Here is a 14,857-nt window from a genome sequence, read left to right as displayed (position 1 = left end):
TCTGTATATGCCCAAGGGACTGCAGAATTAGTCCTAGTATGCCACAAATCCCAGAATAATTAGGTATAATTGAAAGACATCACACCTTCAAACTTTCCCAGACTTGCTTAACATTTGTTTTGTTAAAGAGGGAGAAAAAAAGATGGATGGGTAAAAATCTTTTAATACAGACTGAATTCATAAGTCAGGCTTCCTGCATGATACAATCTTTCAATTATTTGTATACATTATTTTAACATCAAGCAGCAAGTTACAAAGAAAACTGTGACACTGAATTTCTACTAAACAAAACTAACAATTCCTCCTACTTCCCCACTTCTCAACCTGAATAGCAGTTATCTTAACTATATGATATTCAAGATTTATCACTAGACAGAAAGAAGAAATATGAAATGTTCAACTGTAGAAACAATCAGTGAAAAGTACTGACTCTTCTGCTTCTGTTTGAACTTCCCCATGGCAGAAGCTGATGCAGAGATGCACAGAGCACTTATTAATGAGCATGCATGTTAGCACTGGTTCTTTGCACAGATTTCACAGAGGAAGGCTGAAGAGAGTGAGCCAGTGCTTTAGTTAGTGCAAGCTGTCACAGCCACATCACCCACGTTAGCCTACATCTCCTGATGACTCTCCCACTTACAGCCTGGGCTGAAGCAGACTGTTCCTGAACCATTTTGGTCCTGCTTTTCTCCAGATAGGAAGGCACACAGCTGGGGCAACACTGGACATCTCTAGGCCCTGAGTCCCCTCTAAGGGAGACTAGAAACACTTCCCATGGTTTGTATCTCAGCTGACTGCTGAGGTTTCCACAGCAGCTTGCAGTCTGGGTTGACCTGAATCCTGACGGTGGAAGGCATTGAAGCAGGGGAGTAAACAATGACTCTCCGTAAAAGATAAGAGMGCAGGTCTGACCTCCAACACCTTCTCAATAGCTTTGTGACATTACACACTGGAGCAACGCTGCTGAGATATGACAGGTCAGAGATGACAAAGGTTACAGAACACAGTTTTTAGTGTAATTCAAGCCATAGCACAGAGACTAAGACCTGAGATACTGCTTTCTTACATTCACCCAAACTGCCTTTTTGCAATTCTTGCAGAATTGCATCAGTGCTGGAAATGTGTTTTTCAAGTCGTACTGTACTGCATTATTAAACAGCATCAATACTACATTAATAAGGATTCCTATGACCATAAATCTCCCTTTAAACTTTTGACCAAAACTCTCTTGTCTACCCAATACAGTAAAACATCTGAATAGCCTTCCAGACAAATTAAACCTGTATTAAGTTTCCATTAAGCAGTTTTCAATCAAGGTGATTCACTTCCATTACAACCATTTTGTAGCATACTAAGAACATTTTACCACATTATTATTTCATGATATCAAGCTACTGGGTGATCCACCTTATTTGAATGTCTTCCTTCAGGACTGAACAGCATTGGCACAGTTATTTCACATGTGTGCTTCAGAAAATCTGCTATTGCTCCTTACAGATGGAGTTCAAACAGAAATGAATGATTGGGTATTTTCTGGTTATTTATCAGATATACTAGCAATTATATTATGAAATAAATAGAGGAGAATAGTTCTAATTTTCTATTATTCAAGGTGTATTATAATTCTGTTACACACTGTGCTTACTTTTAGCCAGATCCTCAGCTAAACTAAACCAGCAAATCTCCATTATTTTAATTAATCTATGTCATTTAGTCCACCTGAACATAACTACCTTCATGATTTTCCTATACTTTTATGCTTACACACGTAATAYGCTTGTTTCTTGTGGAGAAATAGAACTACTAAGCATAAATGCAAACAGACCAAAGTCCAAAAGACTGAGCTTGGAACGGCCTCACCATTTTTCTATTACTGCATTGACATCACACATCAGCTTTAAATAGAATTACCCCCAAACTGGAATATCTACTCTCACATTTCATCTTTCCCTATGACAGCCACAGCTTGTGACTGAGCCTTCTCCAGGAGATCTCTCAAAATGGTTTCAGGGAATCAATTTAGCACAGTCACACAATAATGCTGAGTAACTCTGATCCCCATCAGGCATCACTTCTGTTGCTGCCATTTCTGAGTCATTACTTTTTATGAGGAAGAAGCCTCCTTTGCTAGCTCAAACTTTCTTTGCTATACCAATGCTGAGTTCAAAGTACACGTGGCAAATTCTCACAGTAAAACAAAATGTCCAAGTAAGTTCCTGTAAGGAAGGAATGATAGTCCATCCCTCACCATTACTCAGAAGAAAACTTCTGTCTTCTTCCCATTTCTTTTCTTTATACATAAGTCAAATTCTTTTTATAAGACATACATCCAAATCCTCAAAAAGTAAACTTTCTGAAAAGCAACTTTGAACCTCACTGCAGCACTCTCTGCCTTCTCTTCCTTAGGTCCTCATAATTTTCATTTTTTCCTCTATAGATATCTTCCTCTTGCTATGCTTGTTTCCTTCAAACAACTTTTAATCCACTATGGTTTTTAAACAAAAACATRTGCACTTTAATTTTTGGCATTAGTGATAAAATCCATTGTTTGATGGATAAGAAGACACACAACATTGGGATGACAGCAAATCTTTCCTCCAGCCTTACACACAGATTTTTCAAAGCCATTTTAAGAATCTCTAATCAAAAGCCACAGACGTCTTCTTCTTGTCCTATCATTCCCCTAAGATTTTACATCTCCCTCAGCACTTTGTCCAATTCTTCTACTCTCCCCACACCAGTTGGGCTTTGGGTAACTTTTCTACAAGTCTCAAAGTCCCGTGTGCTCTCCGTTCATTTCCCTTTGTCAAACGCTGACCCCACAAATCTTTCCTCAGCTCTCCTCCTCGTTGCAGCTCGGGTAGCTTGACTTTGCCATCTTATAGATACATAAAAGGCATTATTCAAAACCATTATGTGTTTTACTGTTATTTCTGGCTTATTTTTAGAGTAGTCAACAGCARTAGCAATTTTCTATCTGTTACTTATTTTGTGAATACAAAATTAATCTCCATATATTGCCAGGTTAACCCAAGTCAATATATTGTTTATTTTAAGACTGTGAATTTCTTATTCATCATCAAGAGAGATGATAATGAAGAGTCATGCTGCTCTCTCTATATAGTCCATTTTTAAGACTACAACAAATACCAGTGTATTCTTAATCCATAAGGTCATATTGCAGTTTGGGACAAATCCAGCATCTGACATAAAATCGTAGACAAAAGCCAGACTGCTTTGGGCAACAAACACTGACAGCAGAATAAATGCCTTGCTCTGTAAGCATAAAGATACACAATGTATTCTCTTTCAGTGAGACTGATTTAAAACATTTTCATCTAGCAGACTGAGGCCAAGGATGGGAGTTGAAGCTCTGTTCTTCGGAAGAGGGAAGGAATATGGAGTGAGAACGGTCTGTTTAGCCTGCCAGGTCAGGAAGAAGAGAGCACCTCAGTTACAGGGAAGCAAGCACTGCTCGACAACAAGAAGGTATCAGTGTTCTGTGCTCCAGGCCAGGTCTGTAGGGCCACCAAAGACAGCAACAACAAAAACAGTCCAGAGAAGTCACACCTTTATGGAAAGGAGAAGGAAGGGAAGATGTCCACATCTCTCCTACAAGCATGGCATTTTGTGCTACACAAACTTTTAGATGTCACTCCTCCTATATATTGGCCTATGTAAGGATATAAGTCCTTTATGTATAGACCAATGAAGTCTATACATATTGGTCTTATGTATGGASCAATGAAGTCTTCAAATTGTAAACACTAGCCTCTGATTCCTTTATAGCAAGGACATCATCATCATAAACCCATGTAAGAGGGAACATAAGCCAAGGAAGAAGCAGCTATAAGAAAAATTTTCAGCTCCGAAAATACCTAGTCATCCTCTGCCGGCTGCTGAAATTACTTTTTTTTTCTCAACGAACCTAAGTGATGGCTCGCAATGCTGGCAAACCAACAGATAAGTTTTCTATACTGATAGTTCTTTAAAACTTCATACATCTGAGAGAGTCTGAGGAACTGATCAATACTGAATTGTTTGCCAGTGGAAATTCCCTCTCACTTCCAGTGTGCTCAGAGTTAATTGCTTCCTTGTGAATCAGACCATATTTCTTTGGACTGAGATTCAAACTGGCAATAAGCTTATCATAGACCATTAACAAATGTAATGTTTTTGTTAAAAAGTTTTACTCTGTACCAACATATCTTGCAGCCCCAAGAAATATGCCAGGTAAGGTTGTCTCTGAATACTTCAGATGCACTATCTAAGCAAAAAAAAATAGCTTAAATTATGTATACACTTGCCCTTCTTTTAAAGTAGGTCTCCCTTTTCCATCCCTATTGTCCTTTACTTTATTTCACCCACCAAAGCATATTTCTAAAACCAGTGTGGAAACCATACTGAATCTGCTACACAGTCTCTACTTTCTACTACATACAAGATCACAATAAGAGATCGTGATCTTCTAAAATTACTTAATTTAGTTTTCTGTGCAAACAGCCTCTGCAAACATGCTATCAGTCTTTTAACCAGTACTATGTGAGACACAAGGACTAGTTAAAGGTTCAGTTATGCCTTCCTGATACAGCTGTCATGATGGAAATATATTTGCCTCTGATAAAAATAGAGATTTTTACAAAACAGGAGATTACCAGGTTACACAAGCCTCAAACTTCTGCTGAGCCAGCACAATGAAACCAACATCTTTGCCGATCAGGAAAACAATACCAAATTTGTTTGTGGAAAATTTCTCAGACTACTGTGCTCTGTAAAAAACCCTTTATTTACTATATAAACATATCTGTGAATGAAAAGATAAAATAAAACCTACATATTTGTAATCGATAACTTGTTAAAATATTTTCCTTGAATTACATTTAAAATATTCCAAAGAACAAATAATTGTCATTTCTCTCCAATATTCCCCTAAAGTCATTCTTTACATCTCTTCAGAAGCCATTATGTCAAGTATCACTACAAAGACATTACAGAACTTTGAGTAGACTATTTTTCCCGGTGATTTTTTAATAGCATTTTGTGTTTGCTGGGTGGTGGTTCAGCTAGCCTTTTCTTCACCTTCCTAGTTGTACTACAGTGACGTTTGAAAATCCTGAGAAAATGAGGGTTCCATATTTATTAGTGTCTATAAATTGAAAAGACAAAATTTCCATTCGTGGTTACTCAGAAAGTTAAGATCTAGCTAATATTGCAGTTACAAAGGAGATAATAATTCAGTCTTTGGAAGGGGAAAAGGTTCACCATAAATTCCTGTGCAAATACTATCTCAAGATTAACTCATTACACACAGGTTACTTAGATTACAGCAATCTGAGCTCAAACATGGTTTCACCTTTTCCACAAGTACTTATTCTTTGTAAAGTAAATGTATTTTCTAATTCAGAATCTTGAAGTATGTACATCAGAAAATATGTATCCAATCACATGATTTAAAAGCAAAATAAAGCACACCAGATAAAAACTCTGTTGAATGACCCCCCACACTGCCCACCTGAACATCACTGCAGGACATATACAGTAGACAGATATCTAGGGAAGAAAAACAAGAGCAAGAACTGATCGTTAGGAGTAGTACTTAAGTGTGCGAACTGTCTGTGGGTACAAGGCGACACAGTAGCAGCAAGAGAACACAACCAACTGCTCAGTTCGAGGGTCTGTCTGCCCAACAGCAGACACTCAGCTACAACTATGAACAGGGCACACACCTGCAATATTTCGGGGTGTACTCACACAGGCTCTGATTTATTTTCAGCTGAGGCAGTTTTCTGAGCCTGCTGCAGCTTCTCTATGGCAACAATAGATCTTTTTCCAGCTACCACGCTGCACAGGGAAAGTATCCCTTGAAGCTCTCCTTCAGAGCTCCAATCACCTCTTAAATTCTCTTCCAGATTAAACTTGTGTGCATCAAGGAGGAGAGAAAAATAAGATATCTCATCCCCATCCTTTGAGCAAGCTCAGAATAAACATACTGCTCCCAAAACAGCAAAGGCAAACTGTAGTAGCAGTTTCTTCTCACATTAGTGTACTCAACTGGCTGAATAACCGATTTCTCTCTGTCTCTTCCATATGCACAGTTCATTCAATGGGATTCAGTCATCTGACCAAAGATAAATGTCTATATCTGTATCGTCAATGGCCAGAAATATTTACTTTAAGGCCTGAAAATTTTAATCTCGAAGCAGATGCCCTAGAAGAAACCATTTCTCTCTACTGATTAGAAAAGGAGCTTAGGATGATTAGCTCACACACATGTATTTTATTTTGACTAAGACAAATGCCACCCAAAAAATATCTTCAGAGTCTTTTTTTTTTTTTTTCCTATTTTTCTTTCAGACTTCTCCTGCTTCTCCACCTGTTCTGCAAGCACAGAAAGTAAGTGAAATGTGAGAAGGATTCTCCATGGAAAACTTAACTCACTCTGACAGTGAGTCAGAGTCTCCTGGTTCTTCACCCTGGTTCTTTAAAGGCGTGTGCCTCATACTGCACATCAATGTGTCCAGTGGGAAGGACATCACTGTGCTGCTTGGGGCCCTTTGTTTTGAGGAATTAAAGTTTAACACTATTTAAGTAGTCTCTGCCTTCTCTCTTTCACTGTAGCATAGCAGTATAACCACGCTAGGCTTTTGGAGAAGCTGATGACTGCAACTCTTTGGGGACTCTACATACTTCAAACAAATCTCATGTCTTCTCAGGACATACAGCTTTGAAAAAAGCTTGTTTGTATAAACACGGCTTTCTTTGCCTGCCTTACAGCCTCCCTGAGGTAAAGATATGCTAGCAATATGGACAGCAGGATTTTTATTTCTACTTAAATGATACATTTTGGAGGGGGGGGTCCTATATAGGTCCTATATATATTCATACAGCTTATGAATTTTTCTCATTCTTTTTCAGGACTCCAAAATTTAAATATTACTTTAGCACACTTCCTACAAACACTGTGACACAGCATATTCCAAGCTCTCTGCAAACAGAGTGCAGACCAGGCACATCAAGGGACTCACTTGGAGGATTTTTCCTTACAGTTGCAATTTGCTTGCCAACCATGAAGGATGAACTGAAAATTTACATTTCTTAACCTTATCAACAAAAAAGCTATTTGTTTTATATATTCTAGTGTTGAATATCTGGAAATCTGAAACCTTCTGAAAATGCAGAGGGTGGGCTAAAACGATGCAGGAAATGTGAGGTTTTGCAGTCACTTCTCTCTGGATGAAGCTTACACAGCTTATGACTGTGCACCCACAGATGCAGCTGCTGAACAGGAGTCAGGTAATCAAAAAGACTGCAGAAACCGAATGCCCAGAGCTAGGCAGGTCACAAGTGATGAAGCTACCCACATTTTGTTATTGGCTTAGGGATGAAAAGCACTGCAGCGATTTTTTCTCCTAGATAGTCCTGTAAGAAATCTCACTTGGTAACTGAGAGGTCTCCTTGCTACTTCTTGGTCTCATGCTGTCACAATGCAAAGAGCTGAAGACAAACCTAACAGATAATGACTAAGCATCTAAAAAGATACTGTGGTGATTATCCAGCTGAAATGCAGCAGCTACAGAAAATCCTTTTACAGCCTGTCAAGGATAGGTGAAAGACAGAAAGAAAGAAAGAAAAATCACAAAGGAGGTATTTGTCATCTTTTTTCCTGTGTAGTCATTAGAGCCCATTAAACCCAGCTACGAGTCACATATTAAGGCCAGAAGACCCCTGTGGATACAATGGAGTCATCTAATGTCACAGTAGTCTGTGCACTGTGTCTGCATAGCAATACCATGCTTCTGCTTCATTGTCGTGAATATCTTTAATTAGGGATCTTGAACCAGCTGTGCCTTCTTGGGTTGTGTCTTGCAAGGTGTCACTGCATCGATGCTAATATAGCCAGTGCATTACTCTCATGCTGTCTGACTAAGCAGTTTTTAGCTGAGAAGATACTCTGTTATTTCACCACTGAGACCAATTTTTCTTTTCAGATATAACTCTGCAGTCTTAGCATTTCCTAGTTGGGGCTATACCTCTAAAATCTGAAGGTAGGACTAGCCCTTAATGAGTGAACAGCTTAGCAAGGAATCCACAACTAAGCCTATTTCTTTTTTTTCCTTTTTTTTCTTTTCTTTCTTTTTTCTTTTTTTTCATCCTGACGACAGGACAAAACAAAAGTACAGAAAATAGAATGTTAAAGATACTACTGGGTCAAATTCTGTTCTCAGTAAAACATTCATATAGCAAGAGAAGTCCTGAAAACTTACTACAGTGATTCTGGAGCTAGAACTACACAGCAAAATAGAATTTTTCTCAKTTTTTGTATCTCTAATAATAAAATTACTTTTCAAGGGTATACAGAGATACTCAATAACTTTGAGTCAGGTATTTCTGGATAAAAGACTGTGTAGTATTTTAAACAATAATCCCACATACTGTAATTTTAATATAATAATGACTGATGCTTTGGACTATAATTCYAGATTGCACTTACACTGGCTTTTTATTCATCATTTAAGAATACAGGAGTCAAGCCTTCAAAAAATTTCCTGACATAAAAGAATATATTAACTCATGAAAGGCTGACTGTTAGGGTGGGAAATAGAATGGCACAAAGTAACTTTTTGCATGTATGGAAATGGTATGTCAAACTCTAGCATGCTGACTACAGATGTCTCCCTCTTTATATTCTGCACACATTCAGCTCTATACTGCATGAGTTGTTTTTGTTTGCAGATGACAGAGTCTCTCAGCAATGTAATAATGTGAAGTAGAAACAGTATGTGTCAATAAGAACAAAGTAAAAAGTCAGTCTTCATTTCCTTTCACTACCTGGTAGTTTTTCTTTCGTGCATTTCCCCTACTATGCTTTTTGCCTGTAAATTACCCAGTAATTTTTCAAAGTTTGTCTTAGCTGCATTCCTGATGCAGAGACAAAACTGCTCAAAAATAAAAGGGGACATAAAGGGCATAAATGTAAGTACACAGATAAAAAGATTCTGCTTCACATGCAACTACAAACTATGTATAAACAGATCTAGGTCCTAGTCTTTATTATGGGGCAAACTCAGACCTGAGGTAGCTGTAGATCTATTGGTAAGTAGAACCGCAAGTTTAAGTCTAATATTCATCCCATCTGGGTATTACAGGTGCTTCAGCATAATCATACCAATTTCATATCTGACCAAGAGCGGATAAGTTAAAAAGGACTGTAATAATCAGTTTTAGGGTTCTGGGAATATTTATACTAAAAACTCATTGAAATCATTTTTTTTAATTGTTATGTTTCAGAGTAAAACCATTGGTCCCTCTGACAATATTTGATTCTAAATAGCATTCCCTAATACAGATGTCATCACATTAATTAGCCTGTGAGTGAAGCCCCCTTACTGCTTCTTCCTGGTCGCTGAAATGAATTCTCTTTTGCATCAAGTCTCATATTGATGGGCAATGAGGTGAACTACAAATAAATGACCCAAAATAGCCAACTCTCTGTCATTTACAGAGCTCTTCTTCAGCATAGGAGAAGCAAGAGCAACTTTGAGACTCTTCTCTTCTGGGAGGGTTCAGCAACCTATCTAACCCCTATATTCACTTTCCAGCTCTAGTTTTGCATGTGGAAGCTGAAACTATGTGGAAAACAGTATCATCAACAACTCCTCACTGCTCAGTTTGGTTTCCCCTCTAGCAGCTTATCTTGGAGAGGGAAAGAGATTTGCTGTTGGACACTCTTCTGCCTTCACAAAAGGCGTACGGGAGAAGGAAGTAATTCATGGTTCAATTTCATTAATTCCCAGCAGGCTTACGTCCTGCATACTGTCAATCCAGTCCTGAATATTTATATCACTACCAGTGATATAACAGACTGTGTTCTTTCACAAACTGCCAGCTAAAGTGATTTCTCAGAGCCAGGCAGCTGCTGTTCTCCTCTGCCCTTTCCAAGGGTTCAACTTCAATCACTAGATAAAGAAAGATCAGGCAAAACAAGGGGAAAATTTTCATGTCGTCTTAAATCTTGAAACAAGAGAACAGCCAGATTCATCCACAGTTATAAGGATCAAGGGCATAAGAAGCAACAAATTTTTTGGATCCAAGATCTCTTGGAAGAGGAGTTACATTAGGAGGCTCTATAGAAATAACACTAATGTTTTTGTAGCTAAGTCTGAAAAGGGTGATTGGAGCACCACAACAGAAACAAAGATGACATCTAGCTGGTTGCATGCCTACCAGCTTGAAGACATCAAATAATCTGCCTGATAGTGGAGGTGATAATTTCAAAATAATACAGGAGCTATAACTCAACACTTCCAACACATTGGATGTCACCCTGATTATTCATCTAACTTGTTACACACGTGACTAAAGAAACTGTGACGGAAATTCCTCTTGTCAGTGTCATTCTTCTATTCTGTCATCTGTTAAATTGCCATAAGACCAGATGGGGTAAGTGTCAAAGTTTCAAATCTGTAACATCTGTCCTATCCTTTCTTAGTAGGAAGTGGAAATAGAAAAATTTACTTGTAGTTCTTGAAAAAGTTTTCTTGTAAAGAGTCGCAGACTTACTCCATAGGCTAATTCAGCCAGCTTGCAGTACGCAGCCAGAATCAATTTTTCATAATGCTTTGTTCCCCAAGATTTCCTCTAATTGAGGCAACTTACTGATCCAAGTTAGTTCAATTTTACTTTCATAAATTATCTTCCTAAATTTTTATGGAAAATGCATAACTTCCTCATGCTCTGAAGAAGCAAGATTCTCCTTAGAAATACCAAATATAGATCTTTGCATTATAATTTTTATTTCTATCCTAGGCTGTCATGAGGTTTTAAGGTGCGTCAGATACAAGGATATTATCTTGCAAAGAAAAATACATTTTCAGGTAAGTATATATTCATTTTTCTGTTCTTTAGCATAATCCACAAACTCATGACAATGGTGTTTTCATAGCAGTGAGACTCTGAAGTGAAAATAGGATCATATTTCAAAAATGATCATTGAACAAATGGAGATTACTATATATGTTCTTTATTGTTCCCTGGATATTGAAAAATACGTCATTTAGCTAAAACTGAATGACTAATGTGTGGACTTTGTTAGACTTACATCATATAGTGCAGAACAGGCTTCCTATAGTTACACTGAAAATAAAGAAGAATGAGAAAGATGACTTCTAGGGTTCTAGTATCTTCCTCCATATCCACCAAGCTTCGTTCCAGCTGGGAACACTGAGTTATCCCTGCAAGCCAGTATTTCCCTCTGCCACAACCAGCTAGACTCCTCTCTTCCAAGATGCAACAGAAAACTTCACTGAAGAAAGAAGGCTCATGGTCCTCTCTGCATTAAGTGCCCTAGGACTCCGAGGCTGTGTGCCTGCCATTCAGATCATCTCTATGTCCTGCTATAGCAAGCTGCAATCCAGGCACTGACTGGTAACAGCATAACTATGTTCCATTAGGACAAGAGTTCTGTTCCTGTACATGATATTTATTTAGCTTTTTGGTTATCATCATCTGTTATGAGACCTAATATCTGCTAGACTTCACCCCCAGCCCAGGCCTGTGATGGACTGCTTTGGCAGCCTGCATGTGTATTGGTACATATTTGCAATACACATACATAAGTATGGCCTATGAGCCATATCACTGTATGCACACTTTGGGTATCTGTCTAGAGCAATAACAAGAAAAAATGTTGTGGAAAAGAAAAAAAAATGTTTTCATAAGCCAATATTAAGTTAGCTGTCCTCGAAAAGGCTGTAGGACCTTGTTTAGATCAGGTATAATCAAGATTAGGAAAAGATAATAGCTACTAACCATAGAACAAAACATGAGCCCTGTTCCAAGTGGTAAAAAGAGAAGTCTAGAAGATAAACCTTACTTTGTTCCTGTTTCTGATGCAAAAGACAGAATGGCAATGAGTTGCAGTCACAGCTAGATGATGCATGACTTCATTTATTCATATTGCAGCCTTCTCTGAGGTTATCAAGACTGAGAGGAGACAAAATGTTTCTGCATATTCTAGCACAGCTCTGCAGGCTCTGCACCTGAACAAAACAGTTCTGCAAAGCTTGAGGCTTCTTTATTCAGAAAACACACTGATGTGTGAGGGATAGGTACTACAGAAACTCTCAAGTAGACAGGTGGAACGTAACAGAATTGGAAACTATTTGTTCCAAAGAGCTGTAAAGATGCTTTAGCAAATTTGGCCAAGCTAACTTCAGAGTGAGTGGTTAAAAACCCAAAAAGCAGATTCCAACAATACTACTTTTCCAGTCCCCAGTGTCTTCTAGCATAAGCAACAGAGCAGGTTTAGGTTGCTGCTTCTTTTATGCAAGGGAAAGATCAATGTTATTCTTGTGCTACCAAACTACAGAACAGCTTCTGCAAGCCAAAGAGGAAGAAAGCTGCAGTCACATGCAGAGTCACACAGATGAAGTCATACACTGGCATAACAGCAAGTGTTGTCAGTTGTCAAAGGCCATCTGTAGCCAGCAGACTTAAACTGTCATCCTGGAAAAAGATSCAAACAAGCCTAATGGGAGAATGCATTATCCTCTCCCTGGCATTCAATGAATAAAGCTTGTTCCCTGAACAGATACAGAAAACAAATGACTACATTCTCTTTTTTCTTTTTAAAAGAAAATTATTATTTTTTGACAGTTAATATATTTTCAAAATGACAGGAAAAATAGGAAGAACCAGAGAGAACTCTAGAACTGAGGAGTTGCTTGTGAACTGCTGGCTGTGCATACTCATTTGCTGCTACAGGGAGAGAGGGAGGCTTCATWGTCTGTTCTGCAGTATGGATTTACATACTCTTGCTTTAAACCATTTAGGGGTTTGCTGTGTGAGCTCTTCACACTATTTATGCACTTTCTTTCTGTATTCATTTGTTTTGAGTTTTCCAGCACCAAGCACAATGTGGACATTGCTAAAAAAAGATACCAAATAAGAGATCCATTCCTTGCAGCAAGAAATGGATACACTCTTCAATGCACTGATGCATTGAACATTCCTGAGGGAAAGTACAGCGATGGCTCGCAGTACACTTTGTGTATCTTCCAGAGGGTGTCAGATCTCCAGACCAACCTGTAACTGAAGACAGGAGACCTGGTTGGGGAGAGGTATACATTTCAGGGTGTGTAGGCCACAATAATGCAAGAAAGGAAATATTCCTGTGCTGTACTCTAGGAGGCAATGATAAATGTGTTTGGCTCTAGTGCAGGCAGGGGCCAAATAAGAAGAGCACTGAAAACTGAAAAATGAGTCTTGGGATCTGTGCCTGGTACTGATGCAAATGAAGGTGAAACTATACAAACAGTAACACAATCAGACCATTCATCATTCCTTCATTAGCAGCTTTTCTTTGCAACACCACCACCAATCCCCCCCCCCTTTTTTTATGAACGACTGACTAAGAGGATTTAAGAGAAAGCCTAATTGGTGAGTGTACAGTATGCACACTGTTTGTAAGACTATTTGTTATGCAAACAACATAGCCCTGAATCCATAGGTGATGTTAATGTAATTCAATTTACATAGCCTGTGTAATAAAGAAACAGAGTATATGATACAGAATCTCAACTTATGGCAGTACAGTTGCCTGCTATGAACAGAGAGGCTTCCAGCCACAGTGCTAAACAGATATACAAACTCTATACTCCAGATGAAATCAAAAACCTGTTATCTTGCTTAGACTTACAGTTAGGGTCAGATTACACATCAAACTTGCAAATTAAATATAGGCGCTAGCCTTGTTTGCTCACATGAACATATTTACTGCTAGTGAAAAATGATGCAATTATTATAAATTATTTTGCATTCCACTAGCAGAATGAAAGAGTCTTCAGAGTTCTAGTCACCTGGCTGATCTACCATTAAGGCTGTGTTTACATAAGTGAAATATATGTATATATATTACTCTCTGGRCTCATAGAATTCCATGTTACTACAGCTGCCTACCACTCTCCATTAAAAAAACAAAACAAAACAAAAACAAAAACAACCCCCCCAAAACTTAACCTCAGCTGCACATAAGCCTTTGAGCCAAAATTTTTCATGCCTTGGCTGAATATTTTGGAGAACATTTCAGCAAAAAGTGATTCAGCTGTTTCCAAGAAATAAGAGAAAAAAAAGATATTAACATGATCATGACAAAAAAAAAAAAAAAAAAAAAAATGGAGCTAGAGGCTTTTTAAATACCTTTTTTGTATTAAGTAGCATGTAACTTGTGAGGTACCCATCTTGCTGTCTCTGAAAAGAAATTACTAACTTATAATCCTCAGGAAAACACCTAACTCATATGTACTTCATAGACATTTTTTTAATTTGATGCTATTAAATTTCTAAAGATCCCTATGTCTTTTTCAGCTCTGTCTGTAACTAGACTGGGCAGGCAGTGTCTCCTTGCAGAAAGGGAGCTCACAAGCACTTTCATCTGTAATTGCTGAACCCAGATGCTAGAAGGCCAGGCGTGGAAACTGAGGGCAGGGAGTCCATCTGTCTTGCTCACAATAACCTCTTCCTCAGTGCATAGCACGGACAAGCCAGCAGTTTCCTTCAAAATGCACAGGGATGTTGGATTGACATGAGGACAGTATGAGGGAAACGAGCAAAATGGAGCAAGATGTCTCGTCTGCACAGCAACAGGTAGCTGCCACTTCAGTACTGCACTTGAGCTGGTCCAGCTCAAGTGACAGCAGAAAGAAACAGCCACCCCGCAAGCAACACTTACATTACAGGGTGACTGGAAAAGCAGGGTGGCTGGAKTAGTATCTGATGGTCTGCAGCCTGTGTCCCCAGTGTATTACAAGTTTTAACTTCAACAACATTCAGGCTCCAACCTCTCCATCCTTGCTGACAG

The sequence above is a fragment of the Rhea americana genome, unplaced genomic scaffold, assembly GCF_003343005.1.
Source record: "Rhea americana isolate MKP2758 unplaced genomic scaffold, rheAme1 scaffold_344, whole genome shotgun sequence".
NCBI lineage: Eukaryota > Metazoa > Chordata > Aves > Rheiformes > Rheidae > Rhea > Rhea americana.
The sequence above is the reverse complement of the archived record's forward strand: the minus strand, read 5'-3'. Positions refer to the sequence as shown.